Source organism: Lissotriton helveticus, chromosome 4_1, assembly GCF_964261635.1.
Source record: "Lissotriton helveticus chromosome 4_1, aLisHel1.1, whole genome shotgun sequence".
Classification (NCBI taxonomy): Eukaryota; Metazoa; Chordata; class Amphibia; order Caudata; family Salamandridae; genus Lissotriton; species Lissotriton helveticus.
Genome location: NC_136063.1, coordinates 113,699,785 through 113,713,762, shown reverse-complemented (window position 1 = coordinate 113,713,762; position 13,978 = coordinate 113,699,785).

Below are 13,978 nucleotides of genomic sequence, written 5' to 3'. Positions count from 1 at the left end.
TCACCTGTGCTATGGACACTGACCCTATTGCTCTGCTGTGTTGGGCTCTCGAATGTGCTATGGACACTGGCCCTGTTGCTCTGCTCTGCTGTACGCCCCCTTGTGCTATGGACCTTGGCCCTGTTGCTCTGCTGTGCTGTACTCTCCCCTGTGCAGCCTCTCATGTACTTGCGGTCTCACCTGTGCTATGGACACTGGACCTGTTGCTCTGCTGTGTTGGGCTCTCACCTGTGCTATGGACACTGGCCCTGTTGCACTGCTGTGTAGGGCTCTCCCCTGTGCCATGGACACTGGCCCTGCTGCTCTGCTGTGCTGTACTCTCCCCTGTGCAGCCTCTCAAGTACTTGCCGTCTCACCTGTGCTATGGACACTGGACCTGTTGCTCTGCTGTGTTGGGCTCTCACCTGTGCTATGGACACTGGCCCTGTTGCTCTGCTGTGTTGGGCTCTCACCTGTGCTATGGACATTGGCCCTGTTGCTCTGCTGTGCTGTACTCTCCCCTGTGCAGCCTCTCATGTACTTGCTGTCTCACTATGCTATGGACACTGGCCCTGTTGCTCTGCTGTGTTCGGCTCTCACCTGTGCTATGGACACTGGCCCTGTTGCTCCGCTGTGTTGTACTCTCCCCTGTGCAGCCTCTCATGTACTTGCTGTCTCACATGTGCTATGGACACTGGCCCTGTTGCTCTGCTGTGCTGTACTCTCCCCTGTGCAGCCTCTCATGTACTTGCTGTCTCACTATGCTATGGACCCTGGCTCTGTTGCTCTGCTGTGTTCGGCTCCCACCTGTGCTATGGACACTGGCCCTGTTGCTCTGCTGTGGTGTACTCTCCCCTGTGCAGTCTCTCATGTACTTGCTGTCTCACCTGCCATGGACACTGGCCCTGTTGCTCTGCTGTGTTTGGGCTTTCACCTGTGCTAGGGACACTGGCCCTATTGCTTTGCAGTGCTGTACTCTAACCTGTGCAACCACTCATGTAGTTGCTGTCACAACTGTGCTATGGACACTGGCCCTGTTGGTCTGCTATGTTGGGCTCACACCTGTGCTATTGACACTGGCCCTGTTGCTCTGCTGTGTTGGGCTCTCACCTGTGCTATGGACACTGGCCCTGTTGCTCTGCTGTGCTGTACTCTTCCCTGTGCAGCCTCTCATGTAATTGCTGTCTCACCTGTGCTATGGACACTAGCCCTGTTGCTCTGCTGTGCTGTACTCTCCCCTGTGCAGCCTCTCATGTACTTGCTGTCTCACTATGCTATGGACACTGGCCCTGTTGCTCTCCTGTGTTCGGCTCTCACCTGTGCTATGGACACTGGCCCTGTTGCTCCGCTGTGCTGTACTCTCCCCTGTGCAGCCTCTCATGTTCTTGCTGTCTCATCTGTGCTATGAAAACTGGCCCTGTTGCTATGCTGTGTTCGGCTCTCACCTGTGCTATGGACACTGGCCCTGTTGGTCTGCTCTGCTGTACGCCTCCTTGTCCTATGGACACTGGCCCTGTTGCTCTGCTGTGCTGTACTCTCCCCTGTGCAGCCTCTCATGTACTTGCTGTCTCACCTGTGCTATGGACACTGGCCCTATTGCTCTGCTGTGTTGGGCTCTAATCTGTGCTATGGACACTGGCCCTGTTGCTCTGCTGTTCTGTACTCTCCCCTGTGCAGCCTCTCATGTACTTGCTGTCTCAGCTGAGCTATGGACACTGGCCCTGTTGCTCTGCTGTGTTGGGCTCTCACCTGTGCTATGGACACTAGCCTTGTTTCTCTGCTGTGCTGTACTCGTCCCTGTGCAGCCTCTCATGTAATTGCTGTCTCACCTGTGCTATGGACACTGCCCCCGTTGCTCTGCTGTGCTGTACTCTCCCCTGTGCAGCCTCTCGTGTACTTGCTGTCTCACCTGTGCTATAGACACTGGCCATGTTGCTCTGCGGTGCTGTACTCTCCCCTGGGCAGCCTCTCATGAACTGGCTGTCTCACCTGAGCTATGGACACTGGCCCTGTTGCTCTGCTGTGTTGGCCTCTCACCTGTGCTATGGACACTGGCCCTGTTGCTCTGCTGTGCTGTACTCTCCCCTGTGCAGCCTCTCATGTACTTGCTGTCTCACTATGCTATGGACACTGGCCCTGTTGCTCTGCTGTGTTCGGCTCTCACCTGTGCTATGGACACTGGCCCTGTTGCTCTGCTGTGTTTGGCTCTCAACTGTGCTATGGACACTGGCCCTGTTGCTCTGCTGTGTTCGGCTCTCACCTGTGCTATGGACACTGGCCCTGTTGCTCTGTTGTGTTCGGCTCTCACCTGTGCTATGGACACTGGCCCTGTTGCTCAGCTGTGCTGTATCCTCCCCTGTGCAGCCTCTCATGTACTTGCTGTCTCATCTGTGCTATGAAAACTGGCCCTGTTGCTCTGCTGTGTTCGGCTCTCACCTGTGCCATGGACACTGGCCCTGTTGCTCCACTGTGGTGTACTCTCTCCTGTGCAGCCTCTCATGTACTTGCTGTCTCATCTTTGCTATGGACACTGACACTGTTGCTCTGCTGTGTTCGGCTCTCACCTGTGCCATGGACACTGGCCCTGTTGCTCCGCTGTGGTGTACTCTCTCCTGTGCAGCCTCTCATGTACTTGGTGTCTCATCTTTGCTATATACACTGGCCCTGTTGCTCTGCTGTGTTGGGTCTCACCTGCCATGGACACTGGTCCTGTTGCTCTGCTGTGCTGTAATCTCCCCTGTGCAGCCTCTCCTGTACTTGCTGTCTCACCTGTGCTATGGACACTGGCCCTATTGCTCTGCTGTGTTGGGCTCCAATCTGTGCTATGGACACTGGCCCTGTTGCTCTGCTGTGCTGTACTCTCCCCTGTGCAGCCTCTCATGTACTTGCTGTCTCACCTGCCATGGACACTGGCCCTGTTGCTTTGCTGTGCTGTACTCTAACATGTGCAACCACTCATGTAGTTGCTGTCTCACCTGTGCTATGGACCCTGGCCCTGTTGCTTTGCTGTGCTGTACTCTCCCCTATGCAGCCTCTCATGTACTTGCTGTCTCACCTGTGCTATGGACACTGGCCCTGTTGCTCTGCTGTGTTGGGCTCTCACCTGTGCTATGGACAATGGCCTTGTTGCTCTGCTGTGCTGTACTCTCCCCTGTGCAGCCTCTCATGTACTTGATGTCTCACCTGTGCTATGAACACTGGCCCTGTTGCTCTGCTGTGTTGGGTCTCACCTGTGCTATGGACACTGGCCCTGTTGCTCTGCTGTGTTTGGCACTCACCTGTGATATGGACACTGGCCCTGTTGCTCTGCTGTGCTGTACTCTACCCCGTGCGGCCTCTCAAGTACTTGCTGTCTCACCTGTGCTAAGGACACTGACCCTGTTGCTCTGCTGTGTTGGGCTCTCACCTGTGCTATGGACACTGGCCCTGTTGCTCTGTTGTTCTGTACTCTCCCCTGTGCAGCCTCTCATGTACTTGCTGTCTCACTATGCTATGGACACTGGCCTTGTTGCTCTGCTGTGTTCGGCTCCCACCTGTGCTATGGACACTGGCCCTGTTGCTCTGCTGTGCTGTAATCTCCCCTGTGCAGCCTCTCATGTACTTGCTGTCTCACTATGCTATGGACACTGGCTCTGTTGCTCTGCTGTGTTCGGCTCCCACCTGTGCTATGGACACTGGCCCTGTTGCTCTGCTGTGTTGGGCTCTCACCTGTGCTATGGACACAGGCCCCGTTGCTCCGCTGTGCTGTACTCTCCCCTGTGCAGCCTCTCATGTACATGTTGTCTCACCTGTGCTATGGTAACTGGCCCTGTTTCTCTGCTGTGTTGGGCTCTCACCTGTGCTATGGACACTGGCCCTGTTGCTCTGCTGTGCTGTACTCTCCCCTGTGCAGCCTCTCGTGTACTTGCAGTCTCACCTGTGCTATGGACACTGGCCCTGTTGCTCTGCTGTGTTGGGCTCTCACCTCTGCTATGGACACTGGCCATGTTGCACTGCTGTGTTGGGCTCTCACCTGTGCTATGGATAATGGCCCTGTTGCTCTGCTGTGCTGTACTCTCCCCTGTGCAGCCGCTCATGTACTTGCTGACTCACCTTTGCTATTGACACTGGCCCTGTTGCTCTGCTGTGTTGGGCTCTCACCTTTGCTATGGACACTGGCCCTGTTGCTCTGCTGTGCTGTACTCTCCCCTGTGCAGCCTCTCATGTACTTGCTGTCTCACCTTTGCTATGGACACTGGCCCTGTTGCTCTGCTGTTTTGGGCTCTCACCTGTGCTAGGGACACTGGCCCTGTTGCCCTGTGTACTGTACTCTCCCATGTGCAGCTTCTCATGTACTTGCTGTCTGATCTGTGCTATGGACACTGGCCCTGTTGCACTGCTGTGCTGTACTATCCTCTGTGCAGCCTCTCATGTACTTGCTGTCTCACCTGTGCTATGGACACTGACCCTGTTGCTCTGCTATGTTGGGCTCTCACCTGTGCTATGGACACTGGCCCTGTTTCTCTGCGGTGTTGGTCTCTCACCTTTGCTATGGACACTGGCCCTGTTGCTCTGCTGTGCTGTACTCTCCCCTGTGCAGCCTCTCATGTACTTGCTGTCTCACCTGTGGTATGGACACTGGCCATGTTTCTCTGCTGTGCTGTACTCTTCCCTGTGAAGCCTCTCATGTACTTACTGTCTCACCTGTGCTATGGACACTGGTCCTGATGCTCTGCTGTGTTGGGCTCTCACCTGTGTTATGGACACTGGCCCTGTTGCTCTGCAGTGCTGTACTCTCCCCTGTGCAGCCTCTCATGTACTTGCAATCTCACCTGCCATGGACACTGGCCCTGTTGCTCTGCTGTGCTGTACTCGCCTTTGTGCAGCCTCTCATGTACTGTAGTGTGTTTATCTAGGTACCTATATTGATACTCCTATTTCTGACCCTTGTCCGGTTATTAATTCACTAATGTCCATACACCGGCACAGAAACCCGTTTTCAGATTTGGTCATAGCGCATGCTGTCACATTAAGCAAGCACTATCCCTTCAGCCCCCTAGAAAGCACACCGAGTTCTCAAAACAAATCAAACCTCCAACAGACCTGGGAAATCCCCCGCAGCTATTGTTTTGATTTCGCTCGAGAACTCCTGCAAAGAATGTAAGAACGACCAGTCCTTATGACATTCTTGCTGACGTCTTATGTCCATCCTTACGTCAAACACGGCACCTTTCAGGTATAAATATACCGACGCTGCCCTAAGCTAAGACACGGTGGTGACGAGCTTGGAGCAGCGCTACTTGCCGGAGAGCCCAGCTGATGTAGAAAAGCCCATGGACGCTGCCCCTCCCTTTTGACGCGCTGAGAGAGACGCTGCCTTTTCTCCTGCCGAGAAATCCAACCTCCGGCGTTTCCAGCCGCCCTCGCGGGTAATTGGGATATCGAGTCCTGAGACAGAGATACCAACCCTCCAGCCTTCTAAATCCCAGGTACTGAACTGACTAACCCCTTATAGAGAATTCCTGAGTCAGATTCTTGGCAAAACAAACTTAACTTAAACTGCTACTTACTTACTCCCTCCCAAGTATTAGGCTTAGGTCAGGTACACCGGGGTAGGCGTAGTTAGAAGCAACAGTTGAGAACGATTAGTCAATGTATATATGTATGTATATCTTTTATCCATTTTAAGTATCATATGGCTAAGAAACCATATAAATGCTTTTACAGTATTATTTTATAATCCTGTTTTTACTGTATGCACTTTACTTAACTATAAGTATTGCAATAATAGCGATTCATTTCTCTTGTATGAGAAAAGAGACTGATCAATAAATAACATCTTTTTATTGAAGCACACCCATCTCTTATTTCTCTACACACTGGTGAAACTAAGAATGCACGTACTGACTGAGTAAAATAGTTGTCTTTTGTTTTCACACGACTCTAGAGATATACTCTTGATTAGGGGAGAGCAAAGTTGTCATGTTCTATGGTTGTCAGAAACTAAATCCCTTCTTGTCTATCCAGGGAGGTTAAACTCCTCCTTGCCTATTGGAGAAAGTTTCTAGTGAACTCTGAGCTAGCTGGCACACATAACTTTAAGTCTAATATCGTCAATAGAAGACCTAGTTAACCACAGTCCTACGTCTATACTATTGAAGATATTATTCCAATGCGCAGAGCCTATTGGGATAATAGGAACTACACTACATGGCGCCCAACAGTTTGGATAGGCGATAAATCTAACGCAAGACATTAGAGTAACTCAGTCGTGCTTTTTCACACAGACCCCTTTTTCCCATAAAACTCAAAAGACGTCTGGAGTGGGTGAAAGGTTAAAATCCGCCAAACTTAGTAGGAGGAGACTCCTATGTATGGTTTTGGTTTATTCAACGTTGAAGGATACAGTGTTCCAAAATATTGTGCATCTAATCTTTGTTTCCGTGGAAACCTGATCTGCAACAAAAACCCTTCTTGACAGTAAAATGTCAGAAACTGAAGAAGAAAGGGAGACAGCTAGAGTAGCAGCTCAACTCCTAGCGGAAGACACAAGTCTCGTACAGCAAGACCCGGATGCAATACTCATCCCGGTCAGCATAAGAAAAACTATAACCTTAAAACTTATAGAAAATGGACTGACACCAAGAGGTGGTACAGTCATATTCGTAATTGACTTCAAGGGATATAATTCAAGAGAACAATCAATTGTTTGATGTAACTCTAGGAGAAATTAATTAAGTTGAGTTTTTTACTCGCCCTTTTTTACTCGGCTTTTCCGGTGCCCTTTCGAATTAATGTTGACTGCGTCTTAGATTGAAGCAACCGCAGATACGAGGGTTCAAGCTCTTCGTCTTGCAACCGCCACAGCCCAAAAGATTTCGTTTTTTGTGGATACAGTCGTTGGATGTTAAGAGGATTATAGGTCCCTAGCTTCCATATTACGGAGCGGTTTTCACCCTGAGGCAGTAGCCATTTAGAAATTGATCGTCTATCTCATTTCCCGGCGATTGAGCCTGAGGGGCGTCTGTGCTCCATTTAAAGGCACTAACCCGTGTTCAACGCTAAACCCTTCCCTGAGACCAACTCTGTGGTACCTTACATCCATCTGGATTACAGTACAGCTTTCAGCAGTGTTTTAATGACAACAGTCCTGAGGATGGTCTCGATAATTTTGTTGTAAAGAGACCGAAACGTCGACCTTCATCTTATCTCTGCAGTGTTTGAGTCGCTTTGTTTTTGAGATAGATTTTCTTTTTAGGTTTTGCTGTGCTATTGATTATTTTGTTATCACGTTATCCATACCAGCATTTCCATACCTGCTTCTTTGATTTATTGCTGATTCAATGAATGTTTGATAAAATTCTTTTCATATACACCCTTGTGTTTTGTTGTCTATACGTTTATATGTCTTAATGTGTTTATTTGTTGTTACATATGGTCCAAACAAATAGATTTTGTGTATTTGCTTATATGATTCATACATTAGGTTAATTAATTTCTCCTAGAGTTACATCAAACAATTGATTGTTCTCTTGAATTATATCCCTTGAAGACCTCTCTACCCTTTCATTTAACTACCCAAGCCCTCAAGGGTCTAACTGGGTCACTCACGTTCTTTTAATCAATATTCGTAATTGAGGCACACGAATATCGGCAGACAGAGGTATTCTATTCATGGATATATTTTCCAGCAGCAAACGCTGTAACAAAGGAGTTCCATTATTACAAGATAGAGGAACCTCCGGATGAGTACACCCCTTTCGAGGAGGTGGAAATACCACTCAAATACCAAGAGCACCTGCTCTGGTTTAAAGGCGCCCTAAAACATAATGATCACATCACCAGGCTCGGTCCACTAGGTAGACCAGGAGCAACGTGGCCGGTTCTAGCCAGCTACACACCACATCCAGACATTGAAAAAATGTCAATACTAGAACTTTTAACACAGTTAAAACAACTGATTAAAATACACAGACAACTAGTCCAATATGTAATGCGGACTTCAACAGTCCAACCAGCTATTAAAATTCCACAGCTGACCCCTCATCAGGGGAACACAAATAAAATCACACCACAGAACATACAGTCCTGTCTAGGTAAAATACCCATTAAAAGGGAACAAATTCCATTCTGGTTCGCACAGAAAATAACTCAAATAGAGGTGGTATTTCCAGATACCACCCCTGTGGAGAAACACAGAATTCTGACTATCTGTCTCCCAATGGGGATCGCACCACATGTGGAGGACTGTGACACTTGGGGTACAGTCTTTGCTTCCATTTACACAAAAACACATGGTGTTCCGTCCATGGCGGTAATACCAGAGGTGCTAAAACAGATTCAAAATGAATACGGTCCAGAACCTGCTTTAACTCTGGGTATGAAATTACTGAAAGACTACAAGCAGGTCTCGGCAATATTACTAGCAAACATAAAAGGGGAAGCAGCAAATGTGGCGATCCGCCAAAGATTGAAGGAAACAGATATAGCAGACCAACCATTTGAACTTGCCAGAATCATAGAAAAATCCTATGAAGAACTAGGAAGAGATAGTTTGGGTGGGAAACCAGTGAAACCCCAACTAATAGAAAATCCTGAAAAGGTATTTATTAAAAATAATCTAAACACTTCAAAAAAGAACTGGGATGGAAATCAACAATCCAATCCCAAAGAAAAAAGATTCCAGTCCAGAGGAAGGTCTCCTCGGCGGAGAGAAAGATCTCCGGACCAAGGACACAAGTCTCCCCAGAGGGAGCCCTCTGAGAAAAAATACAACCTTAGAAATAGGGATAATTTGAAGAAACCTGATAGATATCAAGATATTGATACACGTCCCTCTCGATCTTTTCAGACTTCCTCGCAGAAATCGGAAAAAAGAGGACGGTCAGAACACAGGGAAGAGCACGTGAAGTCCAAAGACAAAGAACCTGCTCATCAAAGTAAAAAGTTACAATTTCCAAAGAAGAAGGTAGCCAGCAGTAAAATAATCAAACATGCCGAGGATCCTGAGGACTCAGCTGAAAAACGGAGAGTGGGCTCAGACAATGTTAGACAGCGCAGCAGAAGTGAGCATAGCTCGCAAGATCCTGAGGAATCATCTGGAGACAGTGGACACGAATGAATACATTCAGGTGGAAACTGCAGATACCAGAATTAGCAAACCTCATAAAATATATGAAATAACCTTACGTATAGAGGGAGATAAGACTAGGAAAATAAGGGGTCTATTTTGGGATAATCTCTCCAAGGGCTATGACATCCTTCTAGCTGAAAAAGACTGGCCACCAGAGTTTGTCAGGGAGTGCCCTCATGGTGAAGAAATGATTATGCCTGCCTTCTCAAATCATATTCCAATTCATAAAAAATATACACTTGCAAGAAAGTGGGCAGTAGCCCATGCTCCTGCACTATATAAAAATCATGTGGGATGGGATGATGACTCTCCTCCTCACAAGATCCAGTTAAAATCTCAACCGACTGCACAGAGGCAGTACCCAATTAAGCAAGAAGCTAAAAAACAGGTCAGGGAGATCTTAGATCAACTTGAATACCAGGGGGTGATTGAAACATGCACCTCACAAATGAACAATCCTTTGTTTCCTGTCTCCAAACCAGATGATTCATATCGTCTAGTTTTGGACTACAGACACCTTAACTCATGCTGCAAAACATTTGCAGTACAAAACTCACACAGTGCGGCACTAATGAATAGCATAGTGCGCAAAAAATACAAAACAACATTAGACATCTCTAATGGATTCTTTTGTCAAAATATAGCACCTGAAAGCAGATATTTGAGCGCTTTCTCAATAAATGGCTCGCAGATATATTTCTGTCGTTTGCCCCAAGGGTTCAAGAACAGCCCAGGATTATTCTCAGCGAGGGAAACAGAGTTACTACAAATGTATGATGATGAGGCATTATCTTATGTCGATGACATCTATCTAACAGACGATGACTTGGATACTCACTTGAAAAGAGTGAACACCATAATACTTGGGTTCGCAGCAGAGGGTTACAAATTCAACTTCAAGAAGTCAAGAATTGCCCATCTGACTGTCCTATTTTTAGGATATGAATTATCAAGTGAAGGCAAAAGCCTGGCTGACAATTTCCTAGAGAAATGTGCTGTAATCCAAGCACCTAGAACACTGAGAAACTTGCAATCAATTCTAGGTTTCCTGAATTTCGGAAGAATTTACATTATAAACTATGCAGAGAGGGTTAAACCTCTCTATGATCTAATAAAACCAGATTTTAGAAGAATCAATTGGACTAAAAAACACACAGAAATTTTGAGATCTTTACAAACAGACATGTTAGTTAAAACAAAACTGCAAACACGCGATAACACACGCAACCTTGTGATTCGAGTCATCCCAGGAAGATGCGGATTCACATACCTAACCTCAAATGAGGGAGAAAAGGTACCAATAGCATACAAATCACATTTGTACACAGAAGCTGAAAAAACATTCAGCATTAAGGAAAACATTGTTCACGCGGTTCAATTCAGCTGTAGCAAGAGAAAGATACCATGCTGACGGCAGACAGATTACAGTCAGAACAGCAGAATCGGCCTTTGAGGCATTAACAAGCCCATGTAATTTGCCTACAATGGCACTAACTCCAAAATGGATACAATGGGAAGATTCTCTTGCTACAGACAGAGTGAAATACTATTTTGATCCAGAGATGACAAAATTAAAAAATCTAGAATATGAAAGAGAATATCCTCTGCCAATCGACATTCTGCCCATACGACAGTACGCCTGTGTGATACATACAGACGGACATGTTCAGCCCTCAGTTTGGGGAGAACAAGCTTATAACGCCACATGCGAGATTACAAAAAACGTGTGGCGCGGAGGTAAATTAAAACCTCTGTTTTCAAAAACACACTCAGTGGAAAATAATTCAGAACAACAAACTGAAATAATAGCATTAAAAATGGCGCTAGATAATGCCGATCGCGAATTCCCGACACTAATAGTGTGCGATTCGTATTACTGCGTCAAATCATACAATAACGATTTAAAGAAATGGATTCAAAACGGTTACAAAGATGACACAGGTGCAACAATAAAGCAAAAATCGCTTTGGGAACAAATAGTTCTTTTAAAGAAAGAACTACCAAAGACTCACGTGATACATACACTGAGTCATCAGCGTGATGGCGTTCACGTTGCAGGGAATTCATTGGCTGAGACAGCCACAGCGGAAACAACTAAATCGGCTTCCGTAGCTACAAAAAAGCGTTCAGTAAAATACATTGACGGGGAAACAATGCTGGCGGTAAAAACGTCATCAAAAGGCGACTGCTCAGCGCTACCCCTCATGTATCCACTCAATTATACATACATAATCGATGCTAACTCCGTTCCTTTTGCTCGAATCCTCGGAGTGGGGGATAGAGTGATTCCAAACATGGACAGGAGAGGCTTGTTAATAGCAGACGCACATATGGTTGAGGGTCTTAGACACCTTACACTTAAGGATTCTCTAGAAGAATTACAATCAACATACTGGTGGCCAGAATTGAGCCTGCAACATCACATATTTGCAAAAAACTGTCCAGACTGCAACAGAGACCACAGTGGTGACCGAGACGGTGTATTCCAATGGCTTTTCGCTAAATAAAAGATTAGGCTATCGACATAACATACCCAGTATGAATAATGCGTCATATTAACATACAGAGACTATTTTCACTTATAATGTAGACCCCAGCTCTCGGCTGACGTCTGAACTGTTATAAAAAGATTTGCGAGTCTATAATGGCATATACGCAATTGGCATGCTACATTCTGACCAGGGTCCTGCTTTTAGCTCTCGAGCTTATAAGGCGGACATGGCTGGCATGGGCATAGGATTGCGGTACTCTTGTCACCTCCTTCCTGAGGGAAACGGGATGGTGTAAAGAAAAAACCAGGGCATAGAGCAATCTATAACAGCAAAGGTATTAGGGTCGGGAGCTGGGTGGGTCAAACATGTAATAAGTGTCCAACGTAGTCTTAATAATCTGCCAAGAAATTCTCTGAGAGGTCTCAGTCCGTACGAACTATTGTTTGGGACTAGAATGTTAATCCAGGACCTTGATAGTCAAACTTCAGTGGTTAAAGAAAAATGCTTTGATATCAAAGATCGTTTGGCTATTTTACAGGACTTAAACGAAACAAGAAAAGACCTGAGCAACATAAAGTTGAAACAGCAGCCAATAACCACTGAAGAGAAACCACCTGTCCCAGCAAGGCCTGTCTGGATTCCAAAAATCGGGGATCTGGTTAGAGAGAAGATCGCGGTGAAGAAGGAATTTGGGCCTTCTTACAGAAAAGCAGTTCCTGTCTTGTCTGTCAACGGGACAAGATCAGTAGTACTACCGCCCCTTGCTGGTAAAAAGGAGAACCGAGTTGTATCAATCGACCTGGTTAAACCACAATCATGTGGCCGATAACAAGTAGTAGGCCAAGTGGACTCCCAAGAAGTAGCAGAACACCAAAGTTTGCTACAAACACAGAGGTTCAAACTGAAAGACTAATCACAATTGATAAACCTACAGTAAAACAACAAGGACTATGCAACAAAGCCATGGAACTTAAACCTCTTGAAACCCAAATTAAAATCTTAAATCAAGAAACACCAGTCTACAATGATGTAACCACAGACTATGCTAATGAAACAAAGACAATTCCAAAAACGAAAAGGAATCCAGAAGCAATTGAAACAATTGACAGAACAGCATCAGGCTACTTCATCAACTTCGATGATTTTTCTGAAGATCTGAGTGAACCTGAGGAACAGCGGACAACAAAAACTTTTAGAGATAAAGCAAAGGAACTCTTTCATCAACTAAAAGAAACCTATCTGATTTCTCCATGGATTGAACTTTGGGTGGCACTAGGAGTATTCATCCTCATACTTTGGCTCATCATGGTACTATGCTTGGGACATTTCATTGAGGGAAAATATGCTACAATGGACACAGCAAGTCAGAACATCAGCTTGGTCCTGAAACCACACAAGTCTTCACACATAGAGAAAAGAGAACTTTCTTCAGTAAACTTCACAGCCAATCCTATACCCGGTGGGGTAGCATGGGACAAAACTGATTACGAAATATATGGTCCGGTTGAGCTCCTGAAGTATCCTCATCAATTCAAGATTTCATTGAGTGACTTTGTAAAACCAAGCACATTTGCTGATGATTGGGACTTTGAAAGTATTAATGATATGATGTCTGATCTAGTAATGCCAGCTACATTTACAGAACATGATTATTTGCAAGGTTCATCTAATTACGATCAAATGTTTTGTTACAACCATTATGGTAACCATTATCTGCATAAATCTACTCAACCTAGAAATGTTTTAAAATGTAACCAATGGGAACATTGTGCGACTCCACCAAAAGGCAGTTCAAAGACATTTTTTGATAAATATTCATACTTTTCAGGGTTCAACACAAGTAATGCAGAATAATTTTATTTCAAATTGTTAAATAAGACAGGAGTGAAAACCATGCTTACAAACACAAAATTGATATATTCAGACAAATTTTTTGAAAAAATGAATACATTCGGTTTTGATTTCTGGAACAATAACATTGAAACGAAAACGATCTGGGGCACAAAAGATTGGCAAGTGCAAGGTATAGAATCATTATTTAGAGCCTGCATGATCCCAGAACAAATTATATTTTTGAATGATACAATTCAACAGACATCCTGTCTTGGCCTAGCCAAAATTAAAGACTTAAATAAACCGTCTATTCCAAAACCAACACCTAACAGTAATAGCACTACAGAGGTTGAGATAGACGTATCCCATATTTTAAACCAAAACAGAACACATGCTGATTGGAAACAATGGTTGATCTGGCCCACAGACACAAATAACTGTCAAGACAGATTCCTGAACAAATTACAGGGATTCACATTGACCCGGCCAGACCCAAGATACTCCCAGAGACAACATCCAGGGATTGTAACTACTTATAGTGTGGGGAAACTCTGCCTTCAAT